The sequence below is a fragment of the Ammodytes marinus genome (assembly GCF_949987685.1).
Source record: "Ammodytes marinus genome assembly, chromosome: 15".
NCBI lineage: Eukaryota > Metazoa > Chordata > Actinopteri > Uranoscopiformes > Ammodytidae > Ammodytes > Ammodytes marinus.
This window is the reverse complement of record NC_137219.1, coordinates 22,775,154-22,802,548: the sequence shown is the minus strand read 5'-3', so window position 1 is coordinate 22,802,548 and position 27,395 is coordinate 22,775,154. Positions and strand designations below refer to the sequence as shown.

The following is a 27,395-nucleotide window of genomic DNA, read 5'->3' as shown; positions in this document are numbered from 1 at the left end:
TTAAGTGACTTTGAACATAGCATAGTTGATGGTGCCAGACGGGCTAGTCTGAGTTTTTCAGAAAATGCTGATCTACTGCGATTTTCACGCACAACCGTCTGTAGGATTTACAGAGAATGGTCTGTAAAAGAAAAAATACCCAGTGAGCAACAGTTGTGTGGATGAAAATGCCTTGTTGATGTCAGAGGAGAATGAGCAGACTGGTTTGAGATGCTGATTAGACACGCTGATCTTGCTCTTGGTGTTGCATGTGTGTTGTTGTGGTTGCGCATCATGCGTTAGGAAACATGAATGAGTCATAAGTCATCCCGTGTCCACCTAATGCCTTTTTCCAGCGTTAAACGCTGGCTGTGCGCTTGGGAGTGTGTCTACTGAGCGTTTTTTTTTGGCCATTTTTTTCAAGCGTTTTATGCGCTGGGAGAGAGAATGCTGTGAGCGGGGGAGACAAAAAGCTTATCGTCATCTGTCACTTTCAGACCTATGATCAACACTGGTTTAACTGTTTAGGCTGGCTGTTTTCTATTCAAAATCGCTACATTTTAATAAGAGTAGTCTTATGAAATACTTTCCACCATCCTGTTTGGATGAGGAGTTATCGCGGCTCCTGCAAACACACACGGAGTAAGTTGTAGGCTGACGTGTGCGCATGAAACGATCCATAGGAGATAAAAATACAGGGAATCAAGTGTTCGCCTAATCTGCTCCCACAAACGGGCTCTCCTCCCTCTGTCTTTTTATTTTTATTAAATATATTTTTTGGGCATTTTTATGCTTTATTGATAGTGCAGAGAGACAGAGGTGAAATGGGGCAGAGAGAGTGACATGCAGAGAACGACCACGGGCGGGAATCAAACCCGGGTCTGCTGCTGGGCCCAGCCCGGGGGGGGGGGGCACGCCCTACCAACTGAGCTAAGGGTGCCCCTTGTTGTGGTCTTTTTAAGTCACTATTTTCGTACAGTTTCAGGTAAACAGAGACGGAAAAAGCAGTTTCTCTTCCGTCTTCCTCTTGCCAAGGCGACGAGTCCCGACGATCTACTATCTGATTGGCCCGTTGAAAAAAGCAGCGGTGACGTCCCCACCGCCTTCCTGAAAAGTTGAGGTTTTTTCAACTTGAAAAGCTTCGAAGCAGCAGCACAAAAAGGCAAAAACGCTTGAAAAAAAAACCTCATTTTTTTGCCTTTTGCTAAGGCGGCCGCTTCTCGTTGGGAATCAACTGAAAAAAGGCGCTTGCGGTCGGAAAAAGGCGTGGACACGGGTCCCTAGTGTAGACACAATCTGACAAATTAGTGAGGTTACCTAGATCAAACATAGGTCTGCCTTCCATAAACTAAGGCTTACTATGGACGCATCTAAGCTGTATGGTGATGCCTACTAAATAATGTCCTTTATAGTGTGAGGAATAAATATGACAAAATATATGACCCAATCCACTGTGGCAGTTTGCAAATTGCAACTTTACTTATCCTCTAGATACTAACATATATGCTTTGGCTGTGAAATGTTGCTTTAATGCACACATTGTCAGTCATTATCATGATGTCTCTTGCCATCACCAACATCTGGCTGCAGCACACAGTGCACCCTGCTCCTCTCCTACAGCTGAAATGTGGGGGTGGTCACATTAGTGTTCTCAATAAAGTAAGTAATGTGAACAGCATGAGGCAATGGTGCCCTTGGCAAGGCAATTAGCATAAAAGACAATGCTTAGATCAACAAAAATCCCATCAGCAATCTTCAATTTGCTTGACACGTTATCTCTTTCTGTTGTGAGAGGGCACAGTGTTTTTCATGCATATATGTTTGTATGATCAGAAGAATAGCCTAGCAAGCTGCTACTAAATTGAAAATGTGTAGGCGAACCACAAACAGGAAGAAGCTAATTGTCTGTGACTGCATGTCAGAAAAAATGACATCCCACCTCACCCTTCTTTCTTTTCCCATCTCATTTTGGTACAACTTCTGTAGTGTGGATTAAAGACTTCATTCAAACTGAAAGAGGAGTAGATATTTCTTACATTGATATGTTTAGACTAGGGCTGTCAAACGATTAAACATTTTAATCAGATTAATCACAGGATTCTGTGGATTAATCACGATTAATCACGATTAATTTTAACATTCGAAATATGCCCGAAAAATTCGAATTGTCTCTGTATATTGTTGTATGAACGGAAAGATAAAGGACAGAAGGTGGATACATGTACATTTAAAATTAGTATGTTTATTAATTGAAAATCCAAATGATGCAGGGGTTGACACTAAGGTTTCAAATGCACTTGCCCATAGGGCAAGTACAGGTAATGTTTTACTTGCCCGAATGTTGTGTTCACTTGCCCAAAAAAAAAAAAAAACTGTTAAACAATGATATATACAGTATAGGCTAATTAAATTATAAATTTTAGCGAACCTTATCTCTTAAATGCAAACACTGCTTACTTGTCTCATCCTGACCACATAAAACGAACAACAATTCATATAAGCCTATATATCATGACATCACACAACACCAAGCGCTTGGTCCTGCTGCAGCATCGTGAAAGGACCTCTTTTTGCAATGCACCTTGCCCAGGGGCTCAGAAAACTCAGTTTAGCTCAGAGTCAAGCTGAATGTTAGCTTCCTCAGAAATTTTTTACTTATTTTACTTATTTAAAACGGACACATTGTGCCAAGTGATCAAGTGCCATAAAATTATTAAAGTCCACCATGTTAAAGCTATTGCCCAGTTACACTGTAAGTAGGGAGGGGGATCATTCATTTCTATTCATATTGATACCATTATAAAGACTCCACAATCCAAATCTTTATCGATACTTTTCTATTATTTTGTTTAAAGAGAACTGGTATTATTGCTTTAATTGCTTATAAGATGAGCAGAGTTCAGGATAGGACTTTAAGCATGTCATAATTCCATATTTAGGCCTACTATTTAGTTTATATTGCTCAAGTTTTTTACCCGAACTATAGGCTATTATTCAAGCTTCCCGCGAAAAACAAAAATTTCTTATTTTCTTGATGTTACATTTGAACACATCATGATGTCATTTTATTGACCTTTGCCTAATAATCATTTTACTGAGCCGACCTGAACACATCACATTTGAACCGTTAGCGATTTTTTTTTAGCTAACTAGGTCTTATCCTGCAGATTTTAATATGGATTTAAAAACTATCCGATTTTTTAACTGCGGGACTTGCTACAGAGTCTCTCGTTTGTTGATCACCGCTGCATTGAATGAATGATGAGACGGTGCTGAGCCCGTCTGCAGCGGCAGCGGCTCAGCAGACAAGAGTTTTTTTTTTTTTTTGGGAGACGGAGCGGGTTGAAGGAGTTTCTTCAAGACAGTCGAAGGTAGAACACTTTTACAGTCCATGATGCGGTCCAGTGATGGAATAATACGCTGAAGTAGGCCTAATTAGATGAAGATGCCCCGACTCGATATTTAAAATTACATAATGTGACCTAGCCTACTGGACTCCAGTAGGCAAACATTTTGGCTGTATTTTGCTCAAAGATGCCAATGCACAGTACAGAAATAAACTGCTTATTTGAATACAAAAAACTACAGACACTGACTTTACAATTGTGCAATTTTGTTTGCTATGTGAAGGTACACATTTTGTGCAAACATGCAGACAATACAAAGCAAAGTTCTACTGGTGCAATATTATTTAGACACACTAAATACAAATAATGGACCATGCACTTACACTGCGATACAATCGCGCGCACAAAGCTGCATACACAGAGCAGCTGATAGAGAAACGCTTGGAGACACATGTGCACATTTATTTACTGCAGATCACGGCCTTTTGCGCAGTTATGACCATGCAAAAGCACACATCGCGCGTGCTAGTACATTAATTGTGCACCACTTTACATTTTTTTTTTTTTTGGGGGTCGGTCGGTAGTCAAGGCGGGGGCCAGTAAATATTCATTCCCGGGCCGGACCTGGCCCGCGGGCCGCCTATTGAATAGCCCTGCTGTAGACTATCCAATTAGTATTTGTGTGCTACATTGTTGACATGTCTCCCAAAGCGTGTCCATTGTGTGTATATTAATGTGTATTGTTTTGTAACAATACCTACTGCCTGTGTTTCATCATTAATGGTTTAAGGAACAAAGAATGATCCATCCAATTTGTTTTTGCTGTCACTTGTGATATGCATTATTAAGCCACAACAAAAACGACTGCTTTGTCAGAAAAGTCTGTGCATGGTGACAGTTATCTTAACCTTGTGCCATTCCAGAACACTTGGATTGGTGAAAGCATGTTGAAAGAGTGCTACAGACATTTAAAATGTTGTGACAAGCACCTTAAAAGTATGAGTCAGTCATTCAATTACTTAAGCAGTCATTTGCCACAAGGCCACAACAATGAATTTTTAACTTTAAATTTTTTTAACTGCCAGACACTTTTCACTTAGTCTTGAGTGGATAATCGATTCTTAAAGGTCAGATTGATTGTTTTCTTGAGGGCCAGTGTCTTTCATTCTCAATCCCATACCCATATCCTGCCTGATACTGAGATATCTGTCCTTACTCAATCAATCAGTCTATTGACCCTGACCTGAACACGAGGGGAACGTGTGTGTGTGTCTAATGTCTAAGTAAGTGGACTCAGACCTGCAGTCATCCATGGAATTACCCGGTCTTGGCTAAATTGTGTACTGAAGCTCAACCCATTTGTACAATTGAAGTAAACTCATGCCAGCAGCAGTTCAGAGAACTGTGTTCTTGGAGGTCAAGGAGTGAAATAATGTTGGGTATAGCGGCAGGGCTTTTTGGCAGCTTAACCTCTCCAGACATTCTCTTTAGTGTTCCACCTGCAGCACAGCTGGGTAACGTTTAATTAATTAGGCTCTTTTAATGGTGCCTCCCTGAAGGCTCCTCTTTAGGCAAGAGAGCTTCCACCCGATCGCATGCACACACTCACATACACCCTCAGCTCAGTGTGTAGCTGTAGGACTCCCCATGGCTGTGATCAGAAACAATTCTGCCTTTATTGGGGGGCCTGCAGAGGTGAGTGGAGAGTGTGATTCATCCTCCATATAGGGCCGGGTCCTTGCTCGAGTTCCCCTGCTGCTCTTTGAAGCATCACATCAGAGACCCTTGTGTGTTTCTATGCTTTCTTGCAGTTTTTGGACTTTGTACACATTTTTCATCCCTCAGTTTCTCAGGGTCATAGAGTGAGACACATAATCTGAGTTACTTTTAAGTGTGAAAACCCCCTTACTTCAGGTTTTGGGAGGAATAAAACATCGTCGTTGATTCACAAACTTCACATAATATTTTCTTTATACAATTGGAAAACTATGCTGTCTTTAAACAATACTGAATACAAAAAAAACTATTAATCCAAAAAGTAGCACGTTACTACCCACCTCTGACTATGAACCACCACTACTTATATGGGGAGAGTGGGGTGAGATGTGCCACTTTTTACTCAAAGTGACTGAGGCCTTGACAGTAAAGTCTTCAACTCAAATATGTACATATATTTCAGGGTGTTGTGCATCGCTGGCAATACAAACTTTGGATCTGGAATAAACTGTTGAAGAAATATAGCTTTCGGAAAAAAAGTTGTCTTGTGGCACAACTTAACCCCGGTGTGGTGTAAATTGTGCCGTTTGAGAGATTACAATGGGGTAAATTGTGCCATTGATATATATCTCATAAACTGCAATGCAAGACAACTCCATTAGACAATCACTTATTTAAGGTTTATTTAAAGTAAATCTTTTACGAAGATTGAAGGACAATTTTCTTAAACAAGGCCTTGCAGATCTAATGGTTTTACCTTCAACGCTCACAATGACAAAGTCACCATCATCATCTTTCTGGCCATCTGAACTCTCCTCAGTGGTGTTGTTAAGTGGAATGGAGATGTCGCTCTCTTCGGAGCTACATAGACAATCACTTTCTTCTGCTGACCAGCGTATACAGCAATGCCAATGGCACAACTCTCAGAAATGTACTTTGCATTAGCTGCTCTGCCCTTGTAGAGCCAACTGCCACCTGGCATATGCAATTCCCCCTCCATTTCTGCCTTTAAATCAAGGCTCAAAACCCATCTGGGCTTTATGTCATTTATTTTGGTTATTGTTATTTTACCTTCATTTTTTACCTACTGAATGCACTATGTACAGCACTTTGGACAGTGCAAACTGTTATAAATGTGCTTTTATAAATACATTTTACTCACTTACTTACTTACTTATAAATCACCCCAGGCCCTCTGGCACAAATCACCCCAACCCCAGAATTTTGGATAATAAGCATGATGCAGCAGTTTAGAGCTGACATCGTGCTAACTTTATAGACACAAAGGCCCTCATTTATCAATTTTGCGTGGAAACTGGTGCAGATTCTGGCGCAAATACCTCCCTACGCCAGGTGTCGCGTGGTATTTATCAAACAGTCGTATCTCGCCAATCTCAGCGTACGCCAGGCCATTATTGATAAATGCGGCGGCTGAAAACGATCGTACCACGCCCCTATATTTTCTCAGTTTAGAGGCCTCGCCCAGAGGTTTTACGACATGGATATGCGAATTACGGCACAGAAGAGGAATTTATCTGAAGTAGAAATTGACAGAATAACAGCGAAAGTAGAAAAAAAAGAGTTTAATTTCGGAGCATTACAAGCGGCATCAAAGAACAACAGAAGGCATCAGTTAGGAAGGAAATAACTGCTGCAGTCAACAGCGTTGGTGTTGACAAAACGATCTCCAGCTGAGGATTTTGCATTTTAGGTTTACATCAGTAGGCTACTATCGCTCAAATGCTATAAAACAGCATACACAATTATATGTCGCCATTTCTTTACATAGATGAAGAAAAAGTGGTCTGACTCAAACATCGCCACTAAAAAAAGTGTGTTGCTGTTCTGAAATGCAACCAACTGAGGGTGCGGGCATAATATAGCCTAAGTGGTAGAGGAGAAACAGATGCACCAACTGTGCGGTAATGGTCCCCATGAAATAAATACAGGTCTGCAGAGATTTGAATGATTAGAATGTATTGGCCCTTTTAGATAGCACTACTCAAAATTGTTGTAAAAACTAAAAATAACACATTTTGCGTTTTACTGTATGACAGCAGGAGTGGTCAGCCCGGCGGTCAGCTGCACAAGCCGACCCAGCAACGATCAGCTGTGAGAGCGCCCACAGTCCTGCTCCACCAGCAGGTCGGAAAAACGTGCCGGTTAACGGTGGAAATAAATCGCTCACTTAAGCGATCAATAACACATTAAAAGAGGAACTAACATCTAAAAAGTGCGTCAAATAAATAAAATGTTAAGCTGAATGTTGTGCCGTGTATTTTTTATCATAAAGAGCAGTGTAGGCCTACTACATATTTAATACTGTGGCTAACATTTTGAATGAATGCAGCCCCCGTGCCTCAGTGTCCCCCCAGCAGCTCCAGACGGAGATAACTGCCCTTACGTAGTCCCATGCAGCGCTCCTAAGTGGCCGGTGTGTGCACTATTGAATCAGTGCTCCTACTCAGTTGTGCACCATAAGCTGCACAATTTTAAGTGATTAATATCTTTATTTCGGTCTGAGCAAACACTGCATTTGTATTATCTTCTTATAATTGTCCAACAAAGTAATCGGCTACCCGGCACAGCTTGCACTGCGAGTCCATGCTGTTTACAAAATTGCGTACACGAGCTGAGAGCTGGCGTGGGATTTGAGCGTATCCTACGCTCACGTCCATATTGATAAATGCCGAGATTTGCGTGGAAATGTACATACACCCATTTTTCTGGTCTACGCAAGATTGATAAATGAGGGCCAAAGTGTTGCATACCAAAGCTCTAAAACATGTGTCAAATGTTTTCAAACGTGTCTATAATTGTTCAGACACAATAATCAAAAAACAAACCTTGATCATGGAAATTTTACTTTGAAAGGCAAAAAACTGTTGTTTGAGCTTAAATGTGCTTATATCTTATTCCATGTTTCTCCCTTCTTTATAGGATGAGTTAAATTAATGGCTCTTCTTAAATATGTGGTCACATTTCCAATTTCTTCTATGTTTTTTTAGAAACATTGGGTGGCACAACTTCCCCAACGCCACTCTCCCCTATTATGGTTGTTTTGCCAACGGGGACAACAAGGCTGTAGTGGTTCTGGTTAACCATAAGTGCTTTCAAATCTTAGTAAAGGATTTTATTAATATTCTTCCACCAGGATCAACACAATCTGATAAGATATTTCATAAAGATTATACCTTATTAGTATTCCTTCATGCTTAAGGTGTTGCATTATTTACGAAGAGCCTGTCAGCTGCCATCTAAGCTACTCTTTGAATTGGTGTTAAAAGGGAGATAGGAGCATGTTTAGAGACCACTGTGCAGCATGGATCAGACAGGATCTGTTAAGATCATGGCTAATCTGGTTGGATCAGAAAAGCAAGTTTACCATGGTCCACAGTGATAGAGAGCTCTGATGCAGGCAGTATATCCAAATGGCTGCAAGTGTGGTCGTACTGACTCAAACAGTGACAGACTTACAACACAAACACATTAATTCATATTCACAAGTTGGGATTTAAATGTTAATAAACAAGACCAATACGATTTTTTGTTTTTGTTTTCTGCTGCTGATTTTTGTGCCAGGGTCAAACTCCCTCGATGATAAAATTACAAATATTCAGTTCAGTTCTCCCTGAACCGTGTTTCATCAATTGTGCAAACAGAATGTACAGAAGAAAACATGAACGGGATAGTCACAAGATATGATTCATGGTGTGTTGAATATGTACAGCTTTTCGTGGATATACAGACACCCTTACTACCTGTACATGCACATATAATATACACCTAGAGTATGTACATTCTAAAATGACAGTGTGCACTTATCAACGCTCTGAAATGAGTTGTTTTACTTCTCTGATTGTATTCCCATCTCTTTAACTGAAACATCCTTTTCTCATGACGTTGTAGCAATCATTACATTATTAACATTATTGGTCCTCAAAGACACTATATTCACCCAGAGGAAATATGCCATCAGTGCTGTGGGAGCTGACTCAGCCTAAATAAAAGAAAACGTTTCTTTTCCAGTGTTTTTTTTATTATTCATGATAGCACTGCCAGCATAGTGATGGAAAATGATGGATCTGAAAAGGGCAACGGGAAGGAGTTGAAGGAGCAAGAATCCTGAAAAGATAATACAATAATATTAAAATAAGATAAACATAGACACTGTCAAAGACTGAGTAAGATAAGTCGGGAGAGAAAGGATTAGGGGGGTAATGTAGGAAGCATTGGAGGAAAAGCCTAGAGATACTGTATGACGGGCCTGAGTCGGCTTCAGAGGACTAGCCTAGACCAGATGGGGAGCAAAAGAGAAATGGAGATGAAAGAGATCGTCTCTGATACCGGTAGACAGAGGGGATGACAGAAACGTTGTTCCTGGCGTTTGATAAGCCCTTTCTATATACCCAGTAAAGTAGTCTTACTTTCTGTTCTTCCAATAGCAAGCAGAAGTCAACCTGCTACTGGCTTATCGACTAACTCCACACCTGTCGAGCAGACCTAAAGCCAGTTAAACACATGGGGATTGTTTTCTTCCTAAAAAAAGCTGCTGACCTGACAGAACAAGTAGACTTAAACATCATTCAAAGCCCTAGCAAGGACCCACTTTTGAATTCCATTGACTTCAACCCATCTGTATTTGTTTCTAAAGTCTTGAGTGAGGAGGGGGGTACTGTACTGTTTATTCTTTGTTTTTTTTAACTTAATCATTAGGGCAGTAAAAGAGCTTGAATAAATTGTATTTGTCCTTCTTTAAGAAGGTGACGTATACCATGGAGAGAAGTAAATATAGAGAGGAAATGTAGATAACTCGATTTTGTCGGTATAGAGGAGTACTGAGAAAGATGGATAATGGTGGCCTCTTTCCTTCCTAGGAGAGCTTAATGAAAGCTTTCTGCCCTTTTTCTCCGAAGGTGATATTACTTTCCTTCTTGGAGGGACCGTTTTCCAGGTCTCGAAAGTCGATTTCAGACACTCAGTGAAATGTATGAGGCAGAACTTTTTTTTATTTAAGGCAGAGGGGTGGGATAGGACTGCCAAACGGCATGTATTATGTTAGGTAGCAAGAGAGCAGTGCCAGCTCCAAAGTCAACTATATCGGTTTAGGGTGATGCAGAAAATAAACAAGTTTACAGTTGTTGTTTTAGGAGGCAGAATTGCATGTTTACTTCAAACAACCAGACATCCACTGGTAGCACATGGTTCGGCGGGTTCAGTCAGTCCTTGGTTTGTCTGGAAGAACTAATGCTTCACAGACAGCATTGTTGAAGGTTACTGAACTAATGAGGCCATTGCAAACAGCAGCTTTTTGCTCTCTCGTCTATCGACTGAAAGCATAGCCTGGCAAACTATTGAGTTAATATCTTATCCAACTAACAATAATGGTTCTTTATTTTGTCTTTGCACTTAATCCAGAAATATTACACAATTCAAAAAGGCCATAATGAGCCTACTCAGGCCTTGATCTTAATCAGTCTATGTACTGTTGATAAATCCTTTAGCTGAGGAGAATACTCTTTTTCAGAATCCTCCTTTGTCTGTTGAAGCCATGCATCTTCCAGGCGTTTACACAGTGAAAACTGCAATAAGATTCAGTCTCGGGCAAAGTTTCTTTCATAGGGAGGGACATTTCCCCATAGCCCACTGGAGACTTTGTAGTTTGCTTTTCAGACAAGGTTGTTGTGTATATTTATCCAGACAAGTCACAGTTTGCACAGTTACTAGTGTATTTATATTAATGTGTTAACTTCTTCCTGTTTAATTTCTCAGGCTACGTACACTTTGATATATATTTTCTTAATTTACCTTTAAATGTATGCATGACTTATTAACACACAAACACACTGTTTTGACCTCTGTTAATTTTCAATATGATTATTTAACATTTGCATTGCTTGAGCTGAAGACTGCTTGTTACTCTCTGTAACTTACTTAATTTTAAGGGAAAGCGATACATTTGTTTTGGGCTGTACATGTCTTTCTGTTGGTAATACACATTTAACTTAAAGCTACTACGAGTAAGTCGGCACGTTGGCGACACCTTTGAACAAAAGCGGTAGTATTATTACGACGCCAGCTGTCGTGAAGCTGTTTTGTAGCACGTGCAGGGAGTGCAAGATTCAAATAATCAGGAAGCAATATGGTGCGTGTCCGTGTGTTGAAAGTGTGAGGGCACCGGACTCTTTTCGGCTCCGTGAGTCTATGGGTGACACAGCATCAACTAATGCCAGTAAGTGCTAAACACACCTGATTGCATTGAGTTGATGCATTATCACCTCTCACGGAGCTGAACGAGTCCCCGTGTCCTCACACAAAGCGAATGAACGAGAGATGGCAGTTAGTATGGATCACGATGAGGTAATGTGTTTATGTTGTTGTAAATAATGACTATTTCCGATGAATAATGGTCATCTGATGATGCTGGTGAGGCAAAGTAAACTTTGTTTTAGTAGGCTACCGCTCATGCATTTAGGAGTAAACACTGCAGTCTAGTTTCGCTGCGTGAAATTGTGTATATGTTGCTTGGCAACGCCCTCCCGCCCGACTATCACTCACTCTCCCTAGCTTTTCTTCATTGCATTTTCTTTTTTTTCTTTTATGGTTCAGCCCCGTTATCAGTCATTATGACGACAAACAACTGTCTCAAACAAGGCTCCCGCTCCCCTTCCCTCACCAGGAGGGATAGGCTTCTCAATTCACGTTCCTGCGCCACACTGAAATCTGTGACCAATACGGATATGTGACCATAGAGCATGCACGCGTGAACCGAAAATCGGACTGGGTGTACGACCAGATCAAATGCAGCAATAAAAACTATATAAAAACGTCTTTCTTTGCACTGATGGTCTCGTTTGCTGTTAAAGGTAATTTATGATTATCAGAGGAAACATGAGGCTGTTTAAAAGATATTTAAATGTTACTCGTAGCCGCTTTAAAAGCGAAGGGTAAAAGCACTGGAACACGTACTGTTGTGGTGCAGCCTTCGACGTCAGCCTTTAAGGGTGCACTCACACTAGGCAAGTTTGCCTGTTCCGTGCTCCAGTACGATTCCCCCCTCCCCACTCCCCTGCTGGCCCGTGGTCACACTGCGCCAAAAGCCGCGGCCCGGGCACGATTGCTCCATCATACATACGTCATCACGTCTTGATACGATACATACGTCATCACCAAGCATACTCGCTGCCGGAATTAGTAGAACAACAATGGAGAACAACAGTAGTCGCAGATTGCCCCAAACACCTACGATTTTTTTTTTTTTTTTTTATTAATGTGCCTTGCTTGTACAAGGTCATACTAGTCCCAGAATGATAAAGCTGGCCTGAACAACAGAGTCACCGTTCCAAAATCTGTCTGCTGTGTTCAGTGTATGAGGCAGGTCATCCGTTTGCTGCTGGAACTTGTAACACCCAATTTAACCTATCAGCACTGCCATCAGTAACATGAATCTGGGAGTGCATTTGGTTCAGCTGTTAATATTATTGGCACTGGGGCCTGGCTCTTCCCTGGGCCGAGGTTGGGTCATGTTGATTGTTGATAAGTTTTATCTGTATCAACACACACACGGCCTGATTCTGCCCACTATCAGTCATGCTGCCTCTCTCACACGTGTGTGCACACACACACACACACACACACACACACACACACACACACACACACACACACACTGAGGGTGGTATGGTTTTCCTCTCCGTGGGGCCATCCTACAGATACTGATGTGAAATGATGAGGCCTGTTAGCGCTTTGTGCAACATGCTAATTTCATCACACTCCTAGTGGATAGGAGCATTAGCGTCTGTGCTAGCTCAGCTTTAGGGCCCTAGCTCCTAATTTCATGAACTCACATGGCTCTGCATCCCACCTAATGGCATCAGTGTCAAATGGCTTGATAAAAACTGGTGGCCTCCTACTTTATGAGCTGTTACTGTTACTCCCTTTATCACCACCACATACAGAAACAGTACCGACCCGCTGAGATGAGATGAAATCCAATAATGCTTATGTGAAAGGACAGGCAGCATGCATTGACTTAGTGTTGAGGGAGAGAGAAAGAAAGTTACCATGACAGGCAGCTGTACTGAAGTGCCACAGTAAAATGCCATATTTTACTGCTATGACCTTCATAGTTGTTGGCTTTTTTAGCAATAAAGCTGTTATTACTATGCTATAACCACATTGTCGCTGTCTGGGTATACATTTTTTAAAACATTACAATGACATACCTTCCCTCTTATCAATTTGTAATATTGAATCCAACTATTTCACTGTGATGCAGTCTGTGTAGCTCGTGTCTTATCAGTTAGCTCAATTTAATGGTCTGAATAACATAAGAGATTGTGCAGTGTGACATCCTTGAACACAATTAAAACATTGCTATGCAGAGAGGCCTGTACTATAATCTTAATTGTTTTTGTTGAATGTTGTTTATGTGTGACTTTGTCATCTTAGCCTTGATGTGTTCCCAAACAATATATACTTCTTCATTCCCACACCAAACCTTCAAATGCATCTCTGCGCCTGGAGATTTTCAGTTTCTCTTTGAAATGATCCAAGCAGCAGGGTTGTAAATATCTGTAGATTCAGGTTGGAAAATCTGTTTTCTTTTTACAAACATACAGTTTTTATACCTGCCTGAGTCTTTTTCTCCCTTGATAAATGAACATTATGATCATTTTAAGACTGGGACACTCCCATCTAATGTAGTTTCTGTACAAAAAACAGTAATAATGATACTTCTGGAGATCACTACAGTCTCCAATGACCTGCTCAAGCTTTCATGTATTGGCCAAAAAGCCACCACCACATTCTCACTCTCATCACATAACATACTGTATAACCCTAACCCAGCAGGCATTATCATCCAAAGATCTATGTGAAAGTCTTATTTCTCCAAACCTTAAATTTTCCTGATAACTCGCTAAAATTTTTTTGCTGGAAATATGAGTCTTCCATTATTTGCAGGTTCTACCCCATCTTATTTGTGTGGCTCTGAAAGCATGATCAAAGCACATTTTCATGGTAATATGTCTTTATTCTTAGAAATATCAATATGAATTAATGTATGTATATTTTAGAATTTTTCTAGGAAATTGTATCTGCAATCAAATTGTCTATGTGTATGAAACATGTTTATGTATATTGCCCTGGGCACTTATAATGGTAACTCTTAAAATTATCATGGCCCTCCAATAACAAAATGAAACAAAAGAAAATATTATCATGGCCTGCAGGCATTATCATTATTGTATTAAGCTAGTTGGTTATAAAGTAGAGACATTACTATAACCCTGCGGCATTTGTGACAATATTTGTAAAGTAACGCATCTCATTCTCTTTAGAGACTACCGTAAAGACACAAGATTATATTGTCTGGAGCTGATTCACTCGTGTTTTCTCGCATGTGAACTTTTGTTTGTTTCTGCGTTCAAGCATTCATGTCCTAATCCCTATCACAGCAATGTGACTCAGAAAATGTATCCATTTTTCAGAAGATCCCCCTGGGTATTCTCCAAGTCATTGTTTAGATCTGTCTTTATTCTATATCCAATTGAGTGCTGACGTGATACAACCGATAGCCAAAGAGCCAAAGATGGCACATCGACTTTTAATTTCTGCCTTTCTCTTTCCTGCTGGCCTCGCTTTAATTGTTCTGAGAGCTTTGATGGTGGGTGGGAAGAGAGTGAATGCCATGTTGAGGAGAAGAGGAATTGGGAATTGACACTAATTAGATGGAGAGCAAGGGAAAAAAACTCTGGCAGGCAGGCAGAAATTGTCGGCAACGGGGTCGCAAAGTTGACAGCACAAGCGCTAGGTGAGTTATAAGTTGTGGTCTGCGTGATGAACACACCTGATGGGAAGAACGCCACAGGGGGAAATTGGTACACACAGTACAGAGAGCATGCATAGGGTGAGAGATCTGCAGTATGCTAGCCCCAAGATCAACAATGTTGATTAAGTCTGAACAATTGGTACCTTTCCTCTCAGTGCGTGCCTTAAGGAAGCAGAGCATGACACACAATTAGTTAAAACAGGTCTGAGCATGACACAAAAATGAACTTTGATGGAAGAAGTAAGACAGCCTCTTGAGTTAACATGAATAATAAAATAGAAGTCCTTATTGTACCATGGTTGTCAATGTGATACAACCAAAACCAGTTAAGGAAGAAGTGGTAATGGCAGAAGTGCAGTATCTTCAACCACTCTATTGAAAACCATGAGGAGGTGTCAAACTGTTTTGTAGTAGTAGTGAGCCCTTTTTTGCAGCGCCGTCTGCATATGTCAGGCTGTGCTGCTTCCTAATGCTGCTTATGATTGTGTTGCTTTGGTGATGAATTGCCTCGGGCATGTTGGGCTGACTTTGACAGAAAACAGAAATGTCTTCCACAAAAGTCAGGGCTCTTTTTTCACTTTCTTCAAAGGCCCAGACACAGTGAGGGCTGTCCATAACGCCGAGTTGGTTCACATTAGAGAAGGGAAATGAATAGTGGAGGGTGAAAAGAGAAAGAGAGATGGATGCGATGGCCAGGAGATAGAGTACATAGTGGCAGACTATCAGAGCACAGTAACTGCTGGAGAAAGATATTAACTGTGTATAGACTCAGTGATCTTGGCATTGTTGTTCACATAACATCATGTCAATAAAGCAATGACAATGAGGGGAAAAAATACAGAGAGAGAGAACACAAACAGAGGTTGGAGGCTCTGGGAGATAGAGCTAAATAGCAGGTGTGGAAATAAGAGGGACTAAGAGACACAATCTCACAAAAAGAGAAAAGTAGGAAAAATGGTGTGAGGCACTGAGGTAGTATAATGAGATTAGAAGGAGATAGATTTGCAGAAGATGTGTGACAAGGAGAACGATGGTGCCATAAATAAGAGGTGGATAAGAGCGTAATGGAGAGTGAAGACATTTTTGGCGGATAAGAGTTGGTGCCCCACTTACATCCGAAATTTGAAGAAAATAGAAAGACTTCTAAGAACACCTTAGAACTATTAAGAAAGGAGAATGGAACCAAAAATTATCAATTCATTTGTCAGGCCAAAATTGCATGGGTTGAATTAGTTATGATTATCAAGCATCTCAGAGTAGGAAATCACTCCGAACATTATCCAGAGTGAAGCAGTTTTTGACCTACTTTTTAGGACAAAGAGTCAAAGCATGGACTCTATCTCATAGTATTTAGCAGAGCTCCATAGGAGCTTTCACCTGTTAGGAGATGGTGGTCAGGCAGTGACATTCAGTAGAAAGAGAGATGTTCATTTATGACAAAGTTTACTAAAAGATGCCATGAATCTGTCCCAACCAATACTACAGCATTAATAAATAATTTGCTATATCTCACAGCACAGATGATGTGCAGATTCAGTTATTTCCACAAACTGTTTTTTGCAAGTTGTATTTCATTTATTTTTAACTTGAGGATCACCAGGGGTTGAAGTCTATCATTTGTAAAGCCATTTGTTGGTGTTGTTGAAAAGGGGATTGGACATTCAAAGGAAAGTTTTCCATGATGTTCAGCAGTCAACATCATGTTTGCAACATAATTATTATGTGTGCAGATCATTGGGTAGAGTGTGCACCATTAAGGCCAAGCCCGTTTTTAATGGTATGTCTTCTCCCCCTTTCTACTCTGTACTTAACTATCAAATAAAGGTGAAGACACCCCAACCGTCATGTACGCAGAGTAGGGCTGCAGCTATTGGATTATAATGACACATATTTTTGGAAAGCTGAGTTTCTTGTGATAACTGTAGCGATTACAGGTGGTTCAGATTAATTCTGCTATTAGAAATTAATCTGAAGATTAATAATACCTTAATAATTTATTAAGTTCAAAGGGGTACCACCATTCATTTTAAGAATGGAAAAAGAATAGCAAATTGTCTCGTTTAATCAATGATTTATTCTCAAATGTTGATTAGTTTAATGTTCAGTTAAATAAATCAATATTAATAAATCCTAGTCTCAATGATCATTTCCATAAAATAATGTAATCAAATAATTACTATTATAATTTTGGTAATATGATCTTAACACTGAAGGCTACAGAATCCTTGTACTTGTTGGTTGCGGACTTCCCAATAATATTCACACAAATTAATGACAGAAACTTCTAGTTACAAAAGAAAATGCATGTAATTTATTAACATAAAGTAAATAAAATCCAACACATTTAAACACTACTAAACTAAAGCACACTGTGTGTGTGTGTGTGTGTGTGTGTGTGTGTGTGTGTGTGTGCGTGTGTGCGTGCGTGCGTGCGTGCGTGCGTGAGGGTGCAGGTCTGTGGATGCAAATTGGGTGTGTGAGTGTGGGGGTGTGAAACACCTTTGTCTACGGGGTAGAGTGTGTTGTGTTCCCCTAAGGTTAAGGTCTCAAAGTATGTAACAAAACAACAATGAATAGTTCAAATCAGTACACATACATTTCCAAGTTAACAGTCTTTCAAGCCATGTGTTCTTGCTAAGCTAAGCTAACTGCCCAGAAGTTAATACGATACCAGATGTTTACACAGCGTTTGTTGCAGTGTGAGAGGTTCTGGATCCTTTGGCATGAAACAGGGGTTTTGCTTCGCGGGTCGGTCTTGATGCAGTTCGGAAGAACTGGTGCTTTCTGGATCTTCAGTAGCAGCATGCTAACTGGCGTTGTTCTCCTCTTGAGGGCCTCGTTGCCAGCTTGGTCTGGTCTTTGGTTCTTCAGTAGCGGCGGGCTAACTGGCATTGTTGTCTCTGGTAGTTCTTCTTCTTCTTAAAGGGTCTGGCCTTTGTGGGAGCTTGGTTCGTTCCCTGGTTCTTCCGGTTCCTCTTTAGTTGGTTGGAGCAGCCGGTTGGATCCTGGTTCCTCTTTGGTTGAGAGGGGCTTCACGGCTGTTTGGACAGGCCGTGTTGTACAGCCTGGATCAGGGAGACCAGAGCTTGTCTGGAAGAGCGGGCTGCACCACTCCGTTCGGAGATGCAGAGACAAATGCCTCGTTTCCACCGAGTAGAGCGGGTCGGATCAGAGCGGCTCAGAGCGGGACAGCTCACTTTTAAGAATCTCGGTGTTGTTTCCACCGCGGACCCTACCCTTACTGGTGGGGCGGGGTTTAGGCTGGACTGCGATAGCCGCCGCCAGAATGTGGGTTAAACTATCGGGCTGTGGAACAACTGTGGTCAAGCCAGCGGTCTCTCGTTTTTGCTTGGTCAAACCAGCCGCTTCTTTATTTATTCCCCCCGTGTTGTTGTGAGCACAGAGACGGCTCGGTGCAAGTTGCAACTGATAGAGACAGTGAGAGAACAGCGCTGGCTGCGGCAGCTACGTGACATCGTAGCAGTGGGACACAGTGTAGCCAACTGATTCATTTAATGACGAGGAAAAACACCACACAATAAACAGTGCCGCGCTCACAAGCCAGCGATCTCTCGTTTTTGCTTGGTCAAACCAGCCGTTTCTTTATTTATTCCCCCCGTGTTGTTGTGAGCGTGTAGCCTATTTACTAGCCTACTATCTATGGCGAAAACACACAGAGACGGCTCGGTGCAAGTTGCAACTGATAGAGACAGTGAGAGAACAGCGCTGGCTGCGGCAGCTACGTGACTAGTGGGACACAATGTAACCAACTGATTAATTTATTGACGAGGAAAAACACCACACTATAAACATTGCTGTGCTCACATTTTCGCCAATACACAAGACTCTCTTCACTCTTGCCGAGATGACTACACATGGCGGAAATGATTATTTCGACCAATCAAATGACGGCTCCGCCGTTTCGGCCCGCTTTCAGGCGGCTAGTACCCCTACGGAGGAGTACTGAGATCGGGAGCGGCTCAGAGCGGTTAGGTGCGCTTAAACCGTACCCTACCCAACTTTTGGCAAATGAAAAGCCAAACTACCCGGACCGAACTGCTCCGATCCGACCCGCTCTACTCGGTGGAAACGAGGCAAAAGAGACCGAGCTGTACTAGCTCACTAGCTGTTATCATACAGCATAAGACTTCTGACCAATGGCAGAAGAGACAGGGGACACATCCTGGGGGGGGTTAGGACAGAGGGACTGATAGGTGTGAAAACACAGATACAAGCCTTGGCTTCAAGCCGAGGAATGTTGTTGGTTGTGACACCAACATTTTGCTGTAGAGTCAGAAACAAAGTATTAATGAATGAATGAACCCATGTACATATTCACTACATAACATTGACTTATTGCAAGGCACAGACACATGCTGTGTTTTGATTGGTCAATCACAGTATACTAGGACACGTTTATTTACTCCACTTATTTAGGCCTACATTCATCAGTTTATTTTTTGTTTCACCTTTACATACTAGATATTCACAGTATCCTAAAAAGCAACATACCATAGAGATACAGTATATACAATTTATTGATCTGAGTTCATGGATCTTCGATTTTAGAGGGAGCCAGTGTGGAGACATCAATATTGGTTTAATATGAGACCTTTTTTGGACCTTGTGATAAGGTTTTGCAGCACCATTCTGGACCTCTTGAAAGCAATGTGGAGATGTCTTTCTAAAGGTTCATTAAAAAGTGTAACTATTTAAATATTGAAGAAAAAATACTTTGTTCATGTCAGTTCTGATGTGGGTTGCTAAAAATATATGGACAAGCTACTGTTGAGAAGTCATGGAGAGTGCAGTATGTGGAGCACATACTGTATATGATGTAAGTAAATCTCCTAAAAAACAATTCAGCTGATCATGCAGGTTCACATAGCAGGGGCACTGGCTCTTACACTGATCAGATCCTCTTTCTATTTGAAGTGATGGTCATCAGTCATACAGACTTATATAATGATTGATTACAAAACTGCACAGTGTTGATCCTGGGCTTGTATAAGTTTACTGTGAAGCAATCTTTCATTTAAGATTGAACTTGGTGTGAGGTTTTGGGGACGGAAGATGGTACTTTAAGCCATAAATCTCAGCAAATGGCCAAGCAATCAGTGAGTCACTGGTATTGATCAACTACCCCATCAGCCTCCTGCAGAGATATTAGGGCCATTTCACACAATGATGCCGTTTGCAACAGCGTGAGCGATGGACAGAATTTGAAGTTCACTTTTTGAAACCACCACTTTACTGTTGCTGAGGAAGTGTAGCGAGTTTGTCCATTTCAAGCTGCCAGAAGCTTCACATCAGTCTGCCATCAATGTACCTGTTGGTTAGTACCAACCATTTCTAAAGGTTACTTTATCATGTATACTAGCAGTCTTTGCAAGAAATATCAGATCAGAATAGAAAAAACATTTTTGAAAAACAGCTGTGTTAGTGTTACATGTCTACCTCAAGACTTCTTGAATCCTCCTGGCATGTAAATAGACAGCCCTTTATCAGACAACTGATCACATAGTTGCTAACTTGAGTTCTCTTTTGGGTAACAGTGGCCCCTATTAGTGTCCATCAACTGCTGTGCTAAATGTCAGTGTAACTGTTTGGAAATACCACTGGCTTGGATGCCAAACAGGGAGGAGAGATCTATCCTCTGCTAGTTGCATCTCTTCTGCCAGTATGTAAACTGAGCATCTGCCCCAAGCCAAATGTGTAATGCAATCAAGAATACAGAACTGTTCCACAGAAGATTTGATTGAACCTGTTTGTGTCTCTATTTGACCCAGCTTGTGTTACATTGCCTAATGACAAAGCTGATGTGTTTTTTACATTTTATCTCTGCAAATTAAATATTGCTCTGAAAGCTCATGAAAAATAAACTTTTAAAAAGTGTCACATACAGGACCAGATTTGTCTGTGTTTTTTAGCTCACTTCCACTCTCCTGGCACCAGTTTATAACTTGTTTAGGACACAAGATGACTTGTTTAGGACACAAGACGAAATGGATTATTGTACGTTTTCAGCCGTTTCACTGTTGAATACTGAACTGCCGTTCAAATGCTGCAAACCAGACTGCTACTGTCTCAATGTATGCTTCCCCTACTTTCCCAACCTACATAATTCCACAAAACAGTTACAGTCGTGATTATTGCTCATGACTAATAATTACTGTTTCACTTACCGTTCACCACCCTGATGCTAAGATGTGACACTGTTATTTCCTTTTATAGTGAGGCCAGTTGATGGCCATGTCTGCAGGGCAAAAAATGGTGATTGGCTGACCACCACTGGCCCACCATGTATTATGCATGTAACAACTGCAACCTTCAGTGTTTTTTTTGCACCCAGAGAGCTTAATTTAACCATCCAACCTTAAAATTAAAATGAAATGTTTGCAGAGATGTGTGAAAGAATAGTGACCTCTTCATAATTGGTTCTCTATATAACATTAAAACAAAACATGCTTCTCTACAATCTTTTAGAAAATGCACTTTTTATCTTACACTTTTTGTGTTTTTTAGTATCATAACATTCAACTGCAACCAATTCTGCCATTAAGAAAGTGTGGTCCCAATTCTAAACCCTACACGACTATAGTCTGTGATACAATTAGAATGGAATGTTTAATTCAGCTTTAAAACAGAGAAAATGAGACTACAGAACAGTCATACCTAATTTACACAGGTAGTTGCACAAATTCAATCATTGAGTCCATTCAGCCTGTTACACACAGCAAATGCGCTCTCACACAGACACGTTAACTTGTCTCAGTGTGTGGTTCCTGGCTCTGGCCCTGCCCTTTGTGCTTCCAGGCTTCTTGTTAAGGAGCGCTATGGGATTGCTCAATGCAAGCGGGCCAGGCAGGAGATGTTGGCATGGGGGAAAGAAAGTGTTGACTTTCCCCAGTGGAGTGTGATCCATCAACTCCCTTTACATAGCTGAGATTCTGCCGGCCGGCCACCTGGCTGACTGACCCTTAGTATAGCTGGTCCCTCCTCAGCTCTCCTGTAACACATACTCATAAACCAACAACTGGGACACGACAAACTGCCTTCAGGTGGAGCTGTTGCACTCTGCACATACACAAACACATTCCTTTTATCAGGGTAAATTAATTAAACATTCACACAAAAGGCCGACTGCAAGGTTTTTTCACATGAGCATGCACATTAGATACTCTGTTTCTCCAGAAAATAGAAAAGAAAAAGTATGAAACGAGGGGGAAAAGACAAGGGTGTAAGAATACAATGGCAAAAGTCCCTAATTAAATTATTACAACCATCTGTCTAATGTTCCATAATCAGATAATATATCCTATAGCCTTAAGGAATAGTGTCCGAAACTTATCGTACTGTATCGGCATCTGCTTGGGGTATATTCACAAGCTTATCTTATCTACCTTCCCACAGACTTCATGAATGCTACTTTAACTGGGTGGATATCTGTTACTGAGAGTTTTTTTTTTCCCATGAACACTCTGGTGCTTTTTGCGCTCAAAGGATCTGCTAATTTATGTATTCATTCCTTTTTGTCTCGACTACAAAGGCCCTATGTGTCCCAGTTCTTTATTTATTTCCCTCACCCCTTGGATCTTGAGCCCAATTGCCAGGCAAGACTGTAACTCCCATCCCATACCCTGAACGTGCCTCTTTTTTTGTTGTCACTGTCCAGTCAGTATGTGAGCCTTTAAGTACAGCAGTGTTTTTAATTGTTGAACTTCTACGGCATAAACTCAATTGTAACACAGCTTTACAAACATTTCAAATGTAGACAAAAAATCGTTATCTTATCCAGACAGATAAGGACAGGAAAATACTGCTAATAAAGAAATGTCTTTGATACCTGAATAGGCCTTTAAACACTAAAGTATGAAACATCTGTTTGTCCTTTGGCACCATATAGGGACCATACCACTAATCATTTCATGGTTCTGTCTTTTTTCTGATTGGTACAATTTGAGATAGGGATGCACCGAACATTCGGCCACCGAAAATGTTCGGCCGAAAATGGCAAAATAAGTAATTTTCGGTTTCGGCCCGAAACAGTTAAAAGGCCGAAAAAAATTACCGAATATTGACAAACTAAATGACAATAAGGAAATATTTTTTTAAAAGAGCTGCGCGCTTGCAAACCAGGAAATGGAAGTAAAGAGAGACGTAACCGTGTATGCGAGTCCACGTCTGGTCGGGAGCGCGCAGCAGGAGCAGTCTGTAGGCTGCGTGCATGACTATGTCAGAGTCCAGTGTGGGAGCATTTTTTCAAACTGGATGAAACACGGCGCATTGCAATGCTTTAAGCAGCTTAAGATAAAACGCTCGTCCAAGACTGATGTTTTATCACATTAGAAACACAAAAGCCTTGCGCGAGCGAAGCAGCGATTCACCCAGTGAAACTAACGGTTGGTAACGGTGTCATTCACAGTGACACCTCGCCGGTGAGAGCCGCAGCGCAAAAAAAATCTGGTTTGACGGCGAAAATGATAATCATATTGTCCGTTAGCGCTGTGGGAGAGAGGGGGGGGCACTGCGATCTGATTGCATTGCTCGAGCCTGAATACATTTCTTTATATGTCCATGGAATACAGAGCCATCTCGGCAAACTGACAGCGTAACTAAATATATGTCCAGTGAGCCGCCTCCCCTTGTTAGTTTCAGTCTACAGCCGAAAAAGTTACAATCACCTCTTAAGCATGGACATCGTTTAAAGCCTCTCATTGTTATGATCATTAGGCTTTGATGCACATTCTGAAGTCTGATCATTACGGTGGGAGTTGTGGTGCAGTTTTTTAGAGCAACTCAACCTGCACTGCATTGCAAAAAAAGAAAAGAAAAGAAAAAAATGGCAATAAGTCGATCTTTTTGTAGATTATTCCTCATATAAGTCAATGTACAAATCAATGAGTGGTTCACAATCACATTCCTAGTAAAATGTTAATTTTACTCTTAGATTTGAAGGCTTTGCTGTTTCTTTATTTATTTAGGGTTGATTTTTAGATGTAGGCTATGTTTGAGGAGAACATTTGGGAGTTCATGTATGCAATGTTGAAAGAAGTGGCAAAATAAATAAACAAAACTGCAAAAGCCTCTTTCGGTATTCGGTTTCGGCCATTCTGCCAACTGTTTCATTTTATTCGGTTTCGGTTTCGGCCAAGAATTTTCATTTCGGTGCATCCCTAATTTGAGATGTATAAATTGCCCCTTGTCTCCCTTAAAGTAAAAAGTGTAGGACACCTTCCCAGACAGTAACCTGCTAGCCGACTAGTATCAGGGCGCAAGCCTAATTGACCCACTCATTGCATTGTTACACACACATTAAACAAGTAGGCACCAAGGTTGCAGGGATCCGGCTACTGAAACAATTGTTGATTTAACATGACTAACTTGATCCACCTTCTGTGTGGATGTATTATTTTGCTCAGTCTGGTACAGCAGGTATCACATTATAATTTGTCTTATTAAAATACTCAAATCACTTAAAGCAGCTCCGAGTAACATTTAAATATCTTTTAAACAGCCTCATGTTTCCTCTCATAATCATAAATTACCTTTAACAGCAAACGAGACCATCAGTGCAAAGAAATACGTTTTTATATAGTTTTTATTACTGCGTTTGGTCTGGTCGCACACCCAGTCCGATTTTCGGTTCACGCGTGCATGCTCTATGGTCACATATCCGTATTGGTCACAGATTTCAGTGTGGCGCAGCGACGCGATTTGAGAAGCCTATCCCTCCAGGTGAGGGAAGGGGAGCGGGAGCTTTGTTTGAAACAGTTGTTTGTCGTCATAATGACTGATAACGGGGCTGAACCATCAAAGAAAAAAAAAGAAAATGCAATGAAGAAAAGCTAAAAGGGAGAGTGATAGGCGGGCGGGAGGGCGTTGCCAAGCAACGCATACAATACAATTTCACAGTAGTGAACTAGACTGCAGTGTTTACTCCTAAATGAATGAGCGGTAGCCTACTAAAACAAAGTTTACTTTGCCTCACCAGCATCATCAGATGACCATTATTCATCTGAAATAGTCATTATTTACAACAACATAACACATTACCTCATCGTGATCCATACTAACTGCCGTCTCTCGTTCATTCGCTTTGTGTGAGGACACGACAATCTTTCAGCTCCGTGAGAGGTGACACTGCATCAACTCATTGCAATCAGGTGTGTGTAGCACTGACTGGCATTAGTTGATGCTGTGTCACTAACCACTCTAACGGAGCCGAAAAGAGTCCGGTGCCCTCACACTTTCAACACACGGACATGCACTATATTGCTTCCTGATCATTTGAATCTCGCGCGCCCGGTACGAGCTAGAAAACAGCTTCACGACAGCTGGCGTCGTAAAAATACTACCGCTTTTGTCCAAAGGGGTCGCCAACGTGCCATGTTACCCGTAGTGGCTTTAACACTTGTTCAATATAAATTTTTTACAGCTATAGACAAATACTGCAGTTATATCATTTTCCAAACAAAACCTCAATCTCTTCTGGATATTTCCTATATCTGAGTCACTGTTTTTCAAATAGATGTTAAAGCTCTTTCTTTGAATACAAACAAACATCAATAAGCAAAACAATTTTCTGAAATTATGAGGCATCGTTCTTTTCAGACAAGCAACTGTGCTTCGAAAAGGACTTCCATTGAATTATTTCCTGTCGGTTCTTGAGTCATGCACAGCAAGAAATTTCTCTTTTATTCCTTTATTCTCTGATTTATTTCTCTTTTTGCAGCGAGCACCCTGCCAAACATTGGTGCTCTGTGTAGTCTGCTCTGTTGCAATGTTGTCGCTGTTGGCATCAGGGTATTTTTGTCAGTGCACAGCATGGACTGCACAGCATATCTTCAAGCTGTTGAGTTTCAGACAACCAAAAACTTAAGTAAATCAAACAAACATGAACATGATTTTAACATTAGCCACAGTCTCTTGTTCTAACTACACAACAAATCATGCAGCTTAATAACTTCATATCATGTTGGAAGCAAGCCCCAACCACAGCGAGTTCTACCAGCATCCAATGCAGAAGTTGGGGCAACTGTGGCTCAGTTGGTAGAGCGGGTCGGCCGATGATCAAAGGGTTGGAGGTTGGATCCCCGCCATGCCACCTGTGTCATTGTTGTTGTGTCCTTGGGTAAGTCACTTCACCCACCTTGCCTCATGTGAATGTCGTTAGCCTGCTACCGGTGTATGAATGTGTGTGTGAATGGTAACGTGGGAAAGGAAAACAGGTCTCCCTTGCAAAAGAGTCTTTTGTCTCAATGGGATATTCAGTACCTGTATAAATGAAGGTTAAAGAAAAAAAAAGAAAAGAAAAGAAGTGACACATAATGTAGTTCACCAAGTGGCCACTAGAGGCAAGTTTCATAATAGAGCAATTTCTCATTGACCCCAATGTTAGATAGAACGTTTTCACTGCATTATTACACCTATTTAAGGCCTGGTACAAAAAAACATTATAGACTGTGTATGTATGTATAGTATGTGTAGGTCATATCTCCATGACAACACTGAGGGGGCTGATTTTTTTTGTACCAGTCTAGCTTTTATTCTATTGGAGGTTAAAATGTTGGAATAATTAGGAGCCTGGCCTCTTTAGTGATAGGTAGCCGCTGGCCCTCACTTCGCCTTGAGGTACACGTCGGCTAGATCGGCGTATCTCCCTCCCTCTAATGTCACATCAGTGCCTTTTTTTGGTAAGAAGAAATCAGGCGAAGTGAAAATCTGACAAGATGGCGAGGAGAGGACGATTGGATCCAGTCAAAATTACTGAGATCAGCCCGGATACTATATCCATTTAATATTCCATCTCTGGTTGAAAGGCAGTGAAAATCCCCATATAAATCACCTCATCGTATTGAATCAAAGTTGATGTTGTTCACCATCATCTCCAACTCCAAACTAATTAACCTGATCCGTCCTATTCAAACCATTTAAGATTACTCAATTACATTTCCATGTCACCACTTTATTGATCAGTAATAAAGATCAAATATCATGATGATTGAAATACCTCATTAATTCAGTCTTGGTGTCTTGGATGAAACAGAATAGATTATTGAAATGTAAAGGAAACTAATCTAAAAGACAGGTGTAATTGTGAATTCACATCTCTTGTATTAAAGTGAATTTTTGTCGTTTTCTTATGCAAAGCTGGTTTCATCCTCTGTCTGTACTGCTTGAAACCCCATCAATGGTCATGTTACACTGTACAGATTGGATCAGACATTTGGTTGAACCAGGTCTTTTGATGCAGTAAATGAGGGCATCAGGCTCTGTTAGGCAGCAGTATTCACAGGTTGAATCTCAGACAGGAACCTACAAATGGAATTAAAAGTCCGATCTAGCTTGCAGTTAGAATTTGTACCCTGCCGATAATTGCTCCCAAGCAGGTATTTCTTCATCTCATTTGGACTGGGAAACAATGGTTAATAGGTTTCTGCCTTCAGGCTAGAAACCTTTATATGAAATTTCTTCTGGTTGTGTAGTAAATGCTTGCAGTCAGCATTGCCTGCAAACTT

General features: G+C 41.0%; 1 protein-coding gene across 1 annotated transcript in view; it reads left to right on the top strand.

Annotated features, from left to right (window-relative positions):
* LOC307262039 (ALK tyrosine kinase receptor-like) overlaps positions 1 to 27,395 on the top strand; it is a gene marked incomplete at both ends in the record, with an annotated part of 348,028 nt that overhangs the window by 165,003 nt on the left and 155,630 nt on the right. The gene's annotated exons all lie outside the window — the stretch shown is intronic.